Source organism: Podarcis cretensis, assembly GCF_951804945.1.
Source record: "Podarcis cretensis genome assembly, chromosome: 3".
In the NCBI taxonomy this organism is placed as follows: Eukaryota; Metazoa; Chordata; class Lepidosauria; order Squamata; family Lacertidae; genus Podarcis; species Podarcis cretensis.
This window is the reverse complement of record NC_137172.1, coordinates 75,361,430-75,374,339: the sequence shown is the minus strand read 5'-3', so window position 1 is coordinate 75,374,339 and position 12,910 is coordinate 75,361,430. Positions and strand designations below refer to the sequence as shown.

At 39.8% G+C, this 12,910-nt stretch overlaps 1 protein-coding gene and 1 long non-coding RNA gene across 3 annotated transcripts in view; both read left to right on the top strand.

Annotated features, from left to right (window-relative positions):
• Positions 1-12,910, top strand: part of LOC307213688 — a 196,824-nt gene that overhangs the window by 71,048 nt on the left and 112,866 nt on the right. The window lies entirely within an intron of this gene.
• The window catches only part of PRDM1 (PR/SET domain 1), an 88,755-nt gene continuing 81,746 nt past the window's right edge, over positions 5,902-12,910 (top strand). The window contains exons 1-3 of one of the 2 annotated variants that reach the window (XM_079971643.1): positions 5,902-5,998; positions 6,672-6,782; positions 7,394-7,433. The gene's annotated coding sequence lies outside the window, so the exon portion shown is untranslated. Of the gene's footprint in view, positions 5,999-6,671; positions 6,783-7,369; positions 7,434-12,910 lie in introns of both variants that reach the window. The other variant, XM_079971644.1, reaches the window with a different exon arrangement.

Sequence of the window (12,910 nt, the reverse complement as noted above, 5' to 3'; positions counted from 1 at the left end):
ATTAACATTAGGCAGGCATTGTCACTGGATTGTTTTAGATACCTGCTAACCCCCTATTTGTTTCGGCGAGACTATCTGGATATATAATCTAGTTAGGTTTAATTATTTTTAAAACTTCTTGTTTTTATTTGTTTTATATTATTTTTACGTGCATAGCTAAGGGATTTTTTTTAATTAAGTGGTCTAAATAAATAAAAATTATTATTTTCCAGATAAATAAAAATTATTATTTTCCAGGGGGGAAAAAGCCTAGAAAAATTCTGTTCCTATCAGTACTGGAGTGTTCTGTCTTTTCCTGTCTCAGGCATTACAGAACATGCCTAGACAGCTTCATATACTACGTTATCAAATAATGTAAGCCAAGGTTCTCTATTGTTATAACCAGGTGTCAGTTCTCCTGAAAGTCACTCCTCATTATATTTGTAGAAAGAAACACTTTTAACTTTTACCATATGGAGAGCTCCCACTGAGACTTTTAAAAGAATATCCTATGTATAATAATCCAGTGTGAATAGTTTTTTAAAAATCTAGCCCTTCTTTCTCCAGTGCTAGAGCCCTAAAATATATTAAACCACCCCCAAACGCTTCACATAATGCCAAACACCCAGCACTTGAAGTTTCGCAGGTTTTGGAAAATAAGGGATTTACTTTCATTCTGCACATCCAGAATCAATGTAACAAGCTGTGAACTGAATAGCCTTCCTTCCACCAACCGTGTGTGCGCACCACAAAAGCTACAGGCTTTCTTTGATGTAATCCCTGCATTACACACTCTTCCTAAAAGACACATGCAGAGAAATCCTGTGTAAGTGAGCAGTGGTGCAGTGGAACAGGGAGGAGCAAGTATGAAGAACCACCACTAATTTCAAAGCAGGGACAATGCTATCATCTCCTAGGGCATTTTTTGCCAATCTTTCGCATGCAAACTAAACCCTTCTCACCAGATAAGCTAAGCAGAGAGAGAAGCAGGGTTAACACACCACTTTTATTTTGAAAAATTCTAAAGTCCCTTTATTATGACCAACCCAAAAGTCAGAAAATAATAATAATAATAATAATAATAATAATAATAATAATAATAATTATTATTATTATTATTATTATTATTATTATTATTATTATTTATTTGTACCCCGCCCATCTGGCTGGGTTTCCCCAGCCACTCTGGGCGGCTTCCATAAAAACCAAAAATACACTAAAAGAAGCAAGCTTTTGAGTCACTAGAACTCTTCATCAGGCTGGATATTAAGCAAGGGGGCAGTGGGGTGGAGAGTGTTTCTGGAGGGGAGGGTAGAATCTGGCATGGTACTGAAACCATAAAGTCTGGATTGGTTAGAAAAATATATCCATTTTTGTTGCATTGTCTTAGAAGGAGCACAGCTGTGGGGTCTGTCATGAAGAATGCCTGCACTTCAGAATTTACAGCACTGCTGGTCTGCACAATGTAATGGACTGTTTTTGGCTGAAATCAATAAGGAACATCATCACTTGTTTTGAGTTGTCCCGGCTTATGCAGATCTAAGATTCCAACATCTACTCAATCATAATCTATGCCTTGGCCTGAAAAATATTTCAGATAGCAGTGTATAAACACTTAATACAAACTGGCATTCATACCTGGTAATATCTGGCCATACCTGGTATTTTTGGCACCAGGTGCGGAAACCCTGAGATTTTGTTGTTGTTTAGTCGTTTAGTCGTGTCCGACTCTTCGTGACCCCATGGACCAGAGAACGCCAGGCACTCCTGTCCTCCACTGCCCCCCGCAGCTTGGTCAGACTCATGCTGGTAACCTCGAAAACACTATCCAACCATCTCGTCCTCTGTCGCCCCCTTCTCCTTGTGCCCTCCATCTTTCCCAACATCAGGGTCTTCTCCAGGGAGTCTTCTCTTCTCATGAGGTGGCCAAAGTACTGAGATGGGATGGGCTAAATCTGAAAATCTGTTCTTTTACTCTTGTTGTTTTTGTCTGCTGTTTTAAGATTTTATTTTTAATTTTTAAAGGATCTCCTTAATAGCTTGGGTCCAGGGTACTTATAGGACTGCCTTCTCCCAAATGATTCTGCCCATGCCTTAAGGGTCTGATCGAGAGGCCCTTCCTTTTATCCTGATATGAGCAAATGCTAGTTCAGTTGGGTTACATGAAACTGTCCTTTGAGTTGTGAACCTCCACACATGGAGGTGTGTTTGGCACTGCTCTTAACTTTCACTGCTAGACTTTTCCCTAACCTTTACAGTTTAATCTGCTTCTTTATAGTTACCTAATAATCAAGCCATTTCTTTGGTTTGGTTTTGCTTGATTTTTTTTGAACATCGTGAAACAGACTGGGGCACTACTTTGTTAAGTGGGTGAGTGGAATATAAATTATTCTGATAAATAAGTAATTGCAGTAAACCACTGGGAAGTGTTCTCAGTGAAAGGAGTGTATACATTTAATAAAGAAATAAATCACATGTGTGCATTTCTACCATTGAAATGAGTGAAACCTAGAAGAGTTTAACTTTGCATGGATCATGCCCTTTACATTTAGATGTGAGAAATATAGGAAAAGGTGCAATGGCTCAGCAAACACCATAAAGCTGGCCTACTGGGCACTTGTATTTAAGGGTGTACTTTTATATAACAAAAGGACATTTGAGAATGTTCAGGTTAATGGACAAATTAACAGTTTAAAGGGAATTCTTGTTCATGCAAGACATAATTATTGTGTGGCACTCCCTGCCACAGGAGACTGTTGGAGCACTATAGAATCAAAAAGAAATTAAAAACATTTATAGGTAGGACTTTTTAACTGCAGTTTCAATAACTACAGGATATAATTTAAGTCTATCAAGCCTCAGCATTCCTGACTTCAGATTGGCCAGAAAAATTATTCTATAATAAAGCATTACAAAACATATGTTGGCTTTTCTCTCTCCCCTTTTAACATGTTACCAGAAGCGCTATTGCTGGCAGCTATCACAGAAACGGGCAATTTAAAAATCCTCTCCTTATTGAGAGCCAAGGCTTTTTACTGCCTTTGTGTGTTGTACACTACTCTTTTATGTAATGTTTGTGGAACCTCAGAGATGTCTTATTAGCCGGCATTATGATTGCCTAGTGTCGCTTTAAAAAGTAAGGAGAGGGGAAATGAGCCACACTTTCTTATGTGTCATCTCCATACTGTTTTGCAACATCCATAAGCCATGCTTAGCAAGAGATGACGCAGGCTCCTTCTGACTATAACTGCTGTTTTTATTATGAGATCCCTGGGGAATGTATGTTGCTGCATGCAGTCGCGTTAAAACCAGAAACGTGAGAGGTGCCATGCCTGACCAATGCTATTTTGACAGAAGGCTAAGGCTTATTGAAGCAGCTCATACTCATGTAGTTGTACCCGTTCTCATTGAACAAATGAACCTTGGCATCATTCAATTCACTCTTCAGCCAGAATCTTGCAGGGCGGCCTTAGGCCAGCCCCGGCTCCCTATCTGTAACATGGGGACCATGATACTGGCCTTATGTACAGTTTGGCTTTCAGGACAAAACCTGTCTAAATTTGATGGCTGCCATCGAAAAGTCTTCAGAGACGATGCTAGTCTTCAAAGTCTAGCCACAGAGAAGACCAAATGTACTTCAGATGTTGGCAGAGCAGACAGAAGGATCTTAAAATACAGGCAAGCACTTACTGGAAAATGCAGTCTTCCAGATAACTTGGGCTGAAGCCGTGTAGATCAAAATCGGCTCTTCAAGCTGTGCCCAGAAGTCTCTATAGTGTTGTGGGATCTATTCAATATAATAATATTGTTGGTTTTCCCAGCCACTCTGGGCGACTTCTAACAAAATACTAAAATACAATCATATACTGGCTTTCATTTATGAAGTGCAAGTCATGTTGTTTGGAACTATGATGTTGACAGACATGGTGAAACCCTTTAAAATTGGGTATTTTTCAAAAATAAAAATAAAATAAAATGTGGTAATCTTTTGAAAAAGTTAGTTTGTAAAACAACTTAGATGGAGCAATGATTTCATTAGGTATATAAGGTAGCATCCTTACATTCTGCGTGATTTGTTAAGCGCATCTCATGCAATCTGGCAAGGCACTTCAGCTTCTAACTTATATTTATCACACCCTTAGGGCATATTGTTTGATAAATTACTCTCCAAAGGTAAAGGAAGCCTTATCCCTATCTGAAGTGTGCATGCACACGAAAGCTCATACCAGTAACAAACTTAGTTGGCGTCTAAGGTGCTACTGGAAGGAATTTTTAAAATTTTTGTTATCCCTATCAAGTTGGTCTTATTTAAAAGAATTAATTAAACTTCCCACTACTAACTTGTCCGTCCCCCAAGCATTTACCATTACTGTCTACCAGGCTCTAAGCCTGGGTTTTTAAATTTTCATTTTCTGTCTGCATTTGGAATACTGAACATTCATCCTCACATATTGACACTGAGTAAAAATGCACACATATAATCAGGCCGGCTGGCTCAAGAATCCTCAGAGGCATTGTGGAATATATGTACTATCCTGCTTCACACAGGTACACTTCTATATGGTGGGAAGTCCCTGCAAAGTCTGAAGCCTTTTCCAGAGCAGGCAGGGCTATATACACCTTAGCTGTATACCTTGTAAAAACCCACGAGGAAAAGGAGGGGAGGGGAGATACAGAGATATGGGAGAAGGCCTAAACTATTTCTCACACACACAAATGTTTGTCAGTCGACCAGGACAAGGGGTTGGGGCACCTCGTGAGGAAAGCCGCTGCGTGCCCAGCGGGGGTGAAGTAGTTCCCCAAATACAAGGCGAGCGGGTCACAAATGTCTCAGGCCTGAATGAAGGCTTCGCTCCTCAACAGCCTTGGCAACCAGAGCTCACCTCGACGTACCACAGATAGCATTGAGGCTTATTATGTAAACGAAGACCTTCCCCACGCCCGTTTCTTTCCCAAGGAAAAAAAAAACTGCAGTGTCATTTCCCCAGCGAAGGAAACCAACCCACGCCCCCCTCCCCTCCCCTCCCCCTTCCCCCTGTCTGAATTCCCTCAGGATCAAGCCTGACGAACCAAAGTGAAAGTGAATGAACCAAGTAGCTCTCCCCCCCCCTTGCTTCCCCTAAACAGGAAAGCGGGGGGGGGGTGTTTGAAGAGAGTGGCACGTGACAGACGGGAAACTGCCCAATCAGAGGGGGTTTGGGGAAGGAATGTGGGGAGTGTTTTTAAACTAAAAGGCGAAGGAAAAAAACCACCCAACAACAACACCACACACACCACACACTGTCAATGTTAAGCTGCCGGGGCGAATAGCTAGCTAGCTGGGCGCGTGGCTCGTGCTGCGCGAGCTCGTCCGCCAAGGCTCGCAGCTGCGCCTCTGCCCCTCTTTCCCACACCCCCCGCGCGCACCAAAAGGCGGCTTTGAAGTGCCCCGCTTGTGCGCGTCGCCTCGCTCTTCTCTTCGCCACGCACGCACCCACCCAGCCACCCACGAGGCTGACGCTCGCAGGGGTCCTCTCACGCACGCGAGCACACGGGGGCGGCGGCGGCGGCGGGGGGGGGGGTCTTGTGTGTACGAGCGAGCGAGCGAGAAAACCCGCCTCGTCAACTCGGGAAGCAGAAGGCATGAGAGGGAGCCGCCGCTCGGAGGGAAGCTGCCCCTTCCTCTGAGGAGTTAGAAGGAGGACGCCTCATGTTCTCCACACAAGTCTGACTGGGGCTTCTTCTTATAATAGAGCCTCTCTATAACCCTCAATAGCCCAGGAGGGAAGCGTAGGGGCAGCACGGTGCCCACCTCCTGCTCCTCCTCAGCTTCGCCCTTCCCGGCCCGTGCGCGCGCGCCCACCCACCCTCCGCCTCTCTCCTCGCGCGCCCCGGTCCCCGTCGGCGAGCGCGGCGGGCTGCGGGAGAGCAGCGGCTGCCGGCGTCTTGGCGCGCTTTGTGCGCGATGCTGCGCTTGCCTGCTAGGGAGATGGGGCCGGGGCTTCCTGCTCTTGGGACACAGCCTAGTGGGAAGAGTCGGGTAAGTCGCCCCGGTGGCTGCTCGTGTGGATGCATGATGATGCTGGCATTGCGGAGTGGGGGGTTGGGGGGTTGTCCAGCGCGTCTGATCCTGAAGTTAATCGGGAACGGAGTGGGGCTCTGGGGGGAAGATGCGTGTTTATTAGACTTCCTGTTCGCACGTGCCTGGGAATTCCATCAGGTTCACTCCCGAGCAGACCGCGCTGCACAAGACCGCCTCGTCGGGCAAAGCTTCGAGTTTTATGGACGGGCTGCAAGAATTGTGAACTTAAATACTTTCTGCGCACGTGTGCCTTTTACTTAATTTACCTGTGAATAAGAGACTTGCTTCCAATGGCGCACGCTTAAGATCACAGCCTTCCTTTTTATTTTCACGTTTTTGGATCATCAGGCTGGGGGGGTTGGTTTTTGGTTTTTAAACATTTTCCCAAAAACTTTTCCTCCCACTATGTTTTCGCGTAAAATCAGCACTAAACCTGTCCAGGGTTTATGGAAGTGCCTCTTTCCTTCCCTCATCTTTGTCTTTTTGATTTTTTGGTTTCTAAGGAACCTCTCTCCAACCTGAGTGAAGGTGTGTTTGTGTAACCAGACACTGAGACTTGCTGTCTGATAGAGAATTAACTCAGACCCCACCAAAGCTTACTTTGAATTCAATAGAGGTGTTTGTTTTTCAGGTTTAAAGCTCCAGACCGAAGGGGGGAGGCGTCCAAAGAATTCACCTGAAGAAGAAACCACCGGGAAGATCTTTAATTCCTTTCTTGAAATCCTACTGCATTTTGGAGCAGGTGGGATGTTTTCTACTGGAGGTGGGGAGCAGGGAAGGGTTATTTTTGTTAAAAAGAAAAAGAAAGATTGATTCAAATGTATTTCACATATCAGATCTGTTAGCTTAGGGCAGTCAATCTCTCTAGGATTAACGTGAGATTTTTGAGGAACCGCTGTTGCTCAACCCGTAAATAAAAGTGGAGATGGTGACACTTTCGTCTGGCTTCTGGTAAAAAGAGAACAAAAACATTTAATTCCTTCAAGGCACCATCCATTCGTGCGGGAGGGTGGAGCATGTGGGAGAGACAAGGAGTTTAACTATTAACCTTTATTGGGAATTTATAAATGAATTTGAGACTTCTCTGGCTTTTCCCATTTTTGTTTGCTCTCCTTGCAAGATTATGGCAGATAAAATTAGTGGCCGTGCTATTTAGGAAATGGAAGACTTTACTGTTGACCAGTAAAAATAATATGTCAACAGGAAACATCCTGTTTGTATTGTTCAAACAGTAGGGAATTAACTGGTTTGAAATGTGAAGTGGGGGCAGGGGGGGGGATGGACTGCAAAAGAAAGTGGCTGAGTGAAAATTATATTCTGTTCTATTAGGATTCTGTTTGCTTTTCCCCTTAGATCATTTGCTTGAAAGCACTAAAAAGAAGATTTGGAAAAGGTAAGAAATGCTTTAACCAAAGATTAAAAATCAAGGCCATGTCATGTGGCTACTTACTATCACTGTTAACTTTCTCTGTTTGTTTAGCTGATCTCCTGAACAAGATGATGCATTTCATAAGAACAAATTAGCTACAATGTATTTAGCAAATATGTCATTTCCTTTATTTATACACATTTTAACACAGTCTATGAGTGCTACCCTTTCCCATTTTTTAAAAGAAGGACATAATTGACAAATGGAATGAAAAGGAACACATATTGATTATTGGTATCTTAATTAAAGTGTCCATCTTGACACGTAGTAGTTGAAGTGAAATAAACTTTTCGTTGTGGTGAAAACTTACATGCTCACTGTCTTCAGTATCAGAACTACTGAAAGCTCTAGAGCTGTTCATCAGGGACCAATAAATCATACTTAATATATTTTAATACGAGAGTACTTAACATAGTTGTTTCTAATGGATTATTCAATGGCTGCAGGCTTGTGTGTAGTTAAGCTGCTATTGTCTGTCAGTGCATAGGACTGTAGCCAAAAATAAAGTGTCTAGAAAGGTTCTTTAGTAGCTCCTTTGTGTCCTAGTGTGGCAAATCATAACAAATTACATTGTTTATTGTCAGTATATACTGTAAAGATTATCTGTTACATTTTGTTCAGCTGCAGTTAAGTTTCATTCATTTAATTTTGCCTTTACATGGCTGTAGCTGCCAACAAGTGGACTCATTTATTGAGCTGAATCACATGGATAATATTATCTATCAAGTCTTTATCATACAGTAGTTGACTTTAATAAGCTGAGGCTGCAGCCTTGCCACACTTCCTTGAAAGTTAGTTCCATTTAACATAGTGGGACATCCTTTTGAATATATATGTGCAAGATTGGGCTGTATGTGACCTACAATCCTATGTGTGCTTACTCATAAGTAAGTCTTAAGAGTTCAGTGGGGATTACTGATTCATGAGTAGGCTGCAATCCTATGTACAATTGAGACATTAGCTCAGTTCTAAACTGCCTGCTCAAGAGAATTCAGCTGTAGGTGAGAGAAAAAATAAATTTAGTCTTGATGCTGTAGCAGAAGATTGCAAAATTATTTGACAAATATGATCTACATGTGATAGTCGAAAAGTAATTTATACTGATGTCGATTTGATTCATTATATTTCTATGCCAATTTTCATTAAAATAAATACCATTTTCAACACTTTTTCATATTTTTAAAATTATTGTTCATACCTTTAGAAATATTTGCTTTTGGAAACATTTCCTCCCCCTCAAAACACTATCCTTAGTAGACCAATATAGAATAGAGCAAACAATTGAATATTTATTAATTTGACAACTTGGTGAATGGTGCAGAATATATAATGGTATAAATCTTATTTAACTGGAATGAATAGCAAAATTCCACTGTTTCAGGATTTCAGAAATTAAGCGTTATTTAGGACTGTTTTAATACAGGAATGCATGCTACAGAAATGTTACCTAAAACAATTATATAACAGGTTCTAAGTCACACTTTGACTGAAAAAAATGTAATGAATTACCTGCTCAGTTTCATTGAATACATAGCTCAGTTCCCTGCAAGAAGAACATTAAAAAAGGCTGTTGTTTTTCTAAATTCATCTGAGTAAACACAATCAATTTTAATAGTTGTAAATCTTTCAATATTGCTCTAGAGATTGTATTACATGTGCAAATGTGCATTAACTTGAACAGATTACTAGCAAGTTGCAATGAGCCAATACTGGGCTAAATGTCCCATTATTAATCTTTGATGTGACTAGGAAGTAATTTTATTACCACCCAACTCAATATGATGTGGTCAATCAAACGTAACAATATTTAGTCTAACACACAAGAGTGAAAACTTATCAAAGATCTGCTTGTAATAGAGTACAAATAAATGAAGATGTATAGCTGCTTAACAGGTTTACAGTAGATTTTTACAGTAGGCCTGGGAGTAAAAAAATTTTTTTGTTTTGCTCTTGTTTTTTTTTTTTTTTTTAACAAACTCCTATATAGTGTCTGATGTAATTGGCACTGAAATGCAACCATGTAATTACCAAGGCAAACAACAACAAAAAGCCATACAGGGAAATGTAATTGGTATCGTATAGCAGAAGTATTAATTTCAGTCCCTGGTGCTACAGATTAAGAGGTGCAATCCATCTAATTTGGACAAGTCTCCAGCATAAGCCCCTTTGAAATGAACAGAGTTTGTGGTCGGTAGACTGCTCTCTAAGTGATTCCATCTGATATGAATATAAATATCTGATAACTGTGAGTGTAAGCATTGTAAATCAACATAATTTATTTTCTTGGCACTGGAAGGTTTAAATAGCATGTCGATTATTTTCCATCGTTTTCGCTACTTAAAAATAAAAGAAAAGCAACCTGTGGTAAATCGCTGTCACTGAGTATTGGTTTTACAAGTTGAGCAGTGCTTACTGCTCTGTATCTCTTTTTCTCCGCAGCCTGCCCACCCACCTCCTTTCCTTTTTCTGCTAGTAATCATCTCAGTTTCTTTAAAATTGGTGCCTTTTCCTTCTTGGTTTGAATGCTAAACAAATGTTTGCTTCTCCAATTATTCTGTGTTTGGGTTGTCTTTTCAGTCCACAAGACATGTGCCTAAGCATGAAACAAGATAGGTATGGAAGTAGTACTGATCCTTTGCCACAAGCCCCAATAATATTTAAACAGAAGTACAATATACTTCCAGATGATCATGTTAATGGTCTCTGCCATAACAACTTATTAGATTAGCATTGCTCTTAGGAAAGCATTCCTAGAAAATAATTTTCAATTGCAGTGTAGAGATTACACATTACAGTACATAGCAGACTTTTTTGGTCTCATCACAAACTGCTTTTGATGCTCCTGTTTGAATTTCAAAAGCAACTTGGTACCAAACAAAACGAAAATGCCCCGTAGAGCACACAGGGCTGATTTTTACAAGACATGGGAAATGCAGAGGTAAAATCCATAAGTGTACATGATTCCATGTGGCTGATGTAAAATGTTCTTAATTGTGGTGCTAGCCCATTGGTTCCCAAACAGTTTATCCCATTATCACTTGAAAATTGCTGAGACTCTTGGCAAACCACGTAATGATTTTTCTGCCTGTTGCAGCAATTGTAATGTGCTGTGCAAAATGCTGTGTGATTTTTAATAGTATTATTACTGCTTTTCATTCCCGATATTGAATTCAATAGCAACACAATAAAATACCATCTAAGAAGCAAAAGAAGTAATACAATTTTAAATCCATAGGAATATTTAATGCCAACATGTGCCACATTCCACCTGAAAGCATCTCATAAACCACAGCTTGGGAACTCCCATTCTAGCCTCCTTGCATGGTGCGTTCTGCTGCTAGCCATTCCTGGAGGGAAGCCCTGCTGATGCATAGCCACTGCATGCCAAGCAACCTTCAAAACCTGCAATATAAATTTGTTTTGAATGGTGGTCCTATGTCCATAGTGTGCATCTTCTCCTTTGGGTTATAGCTTGGTTATAATTAGTAAGAATCACAATTTAGCAACTGATAGCAAATTTTTCAATAATCATCTATTATGGAAAGTTGAAAAGGATTAGATACTATGAAAATGAAAAGCATACTTGGTAGCTAATGTTTACTTGATGGAACAAGAACTGCTGGGATAATATTTACATTAACCGCAGTAGAAATTTTGATTCATAAGTGAATTGTTTTTCGATTGGCAAGGCACATTGTAGAAATCTTGGACTTAATCCTTGGTTAGTATCAATTTTCCTAGTTTCATTGGAAGCGATGTATGTAGAGAGAGACTAATATCAGAGTAGGTTAGCCTTGTATTTGTTCTAGGATTAAACTGTTTTCCTTTAATGTATTTGCCAATACATTAAAGTTTTGCTATGATCTTTCAATCTGCATTCCAGAAGCATACAAGCATAAAAGGAGGATTTCCATCTCCCCTCCTCATTCACCTTACCTATGCAGTCATTGGTTGACTTTTGTTTTAGGCTAAGGCATATGTTGCATTAATCATATCTTCTATAATCCCCCTAAAAGCCGTTCAAAGTTTGTGCCCTCCTTAAAGTCAGACATTTTTAATCACACCTGAATAGTAGCTTCTATATATTTAGAAGCGCTCCAGCCCTGTCTAGTTTACCAGATGTAGGTGTGTTATAAGTGGCTTCCTGATAATACTGTGTTTGTGATTAAAGGTTCCTAAACACTCATGTTGGCAACCCTCTTATTATCAGCTTGTTTGATGTAATGGAGTTTAGGGACTGCCCAGTACATAAGCCTGTCTCTGCAAAAAAATTTGTCTGTATTAGTTCAGGAAAACATCCTTTTTGAATTGTCACAACCACTATGGGTTAAAATAAATCAAGACTCCCAATTTGTAAACCTTCTGTAGTAAGAAAAGTATAGGTCAATAGGAAACAAATGGAGTCATTATTTATTTCTGTTAGGTTTTGAGCACTTGTGAAAAGAATTGTGAAAACCAGTCTTGGCAGTTTAGGATATCTTGTGTTATCTAATTAATGTGTACTTTGATCAATTTACTTGAACAATGTTAATTAGGGGAAAATGCAAAAGAGAAAGGGTTTTGAAGGGCAAGTGTCTTCTGGGAAGGATATATTATATATATATTTATAATGTGAAAGCAGGTATCACTATCTGCCTTCCTTTTTTCTATTTATCTGCTTTCCTAATAGTAAGTTTTCAGTAAATCTGTAAAAAGGAAAAAAATACAGTGTATAATATTACTGCTATTGCAGTACCTGTGTTTGAAAAATACCAAGTGGGCAATTTCATGCATTCTTTAAACAAATTATCTGTTTTTGCTCTTCTCATTACCTCCTTTCTCTGTTCTCTTACCTCTTTTATAGCTACACCAAATACTGTCTACAGTCATATATTATTATAACAATCTTCCATTAAGTTTAACATTTTGAAATTTTGGAAAATATGTGCAAGAGGATTTCCCAATATTTGTGGAGTTGCTCTGTTTATAAGGGGGGGGGAGAAGAAACCCCAAACAACTTCTTGCTGCCACTGATTTTTCAACAAACAATTGAATTTCTCCTAGCCAAAAACAATAGACCTATAACTACCTATGTCCTGTTGCAATGAATGATACATGGCAAGAGTCTGTTTTTTCTTGATGTGATAGATTGTTTTAATGATAAATAACAATATAGACTCTGAGATTAATTTTGGCTATTATCAGTCTGTGGTCCAAAAATATTCTATTTCAGGATAGCCTACCTGTGTGTTCCTTGTCTTGAAATAATAAATTTTAATAGTACTAACTCAGACTTCAAAGTCTAGTCCAATGGAATAATTAGATATTTCATATCAGATTGGTGCTGTGCTGTTTGTTTGCTTGTATATTCGTTGCATTCCTTTATTGCTTCTTGATGTATGTACATGAAAACAGAATATAACTTTTCTGTGCAAATAAATATTTGCTTATTTCATACATGT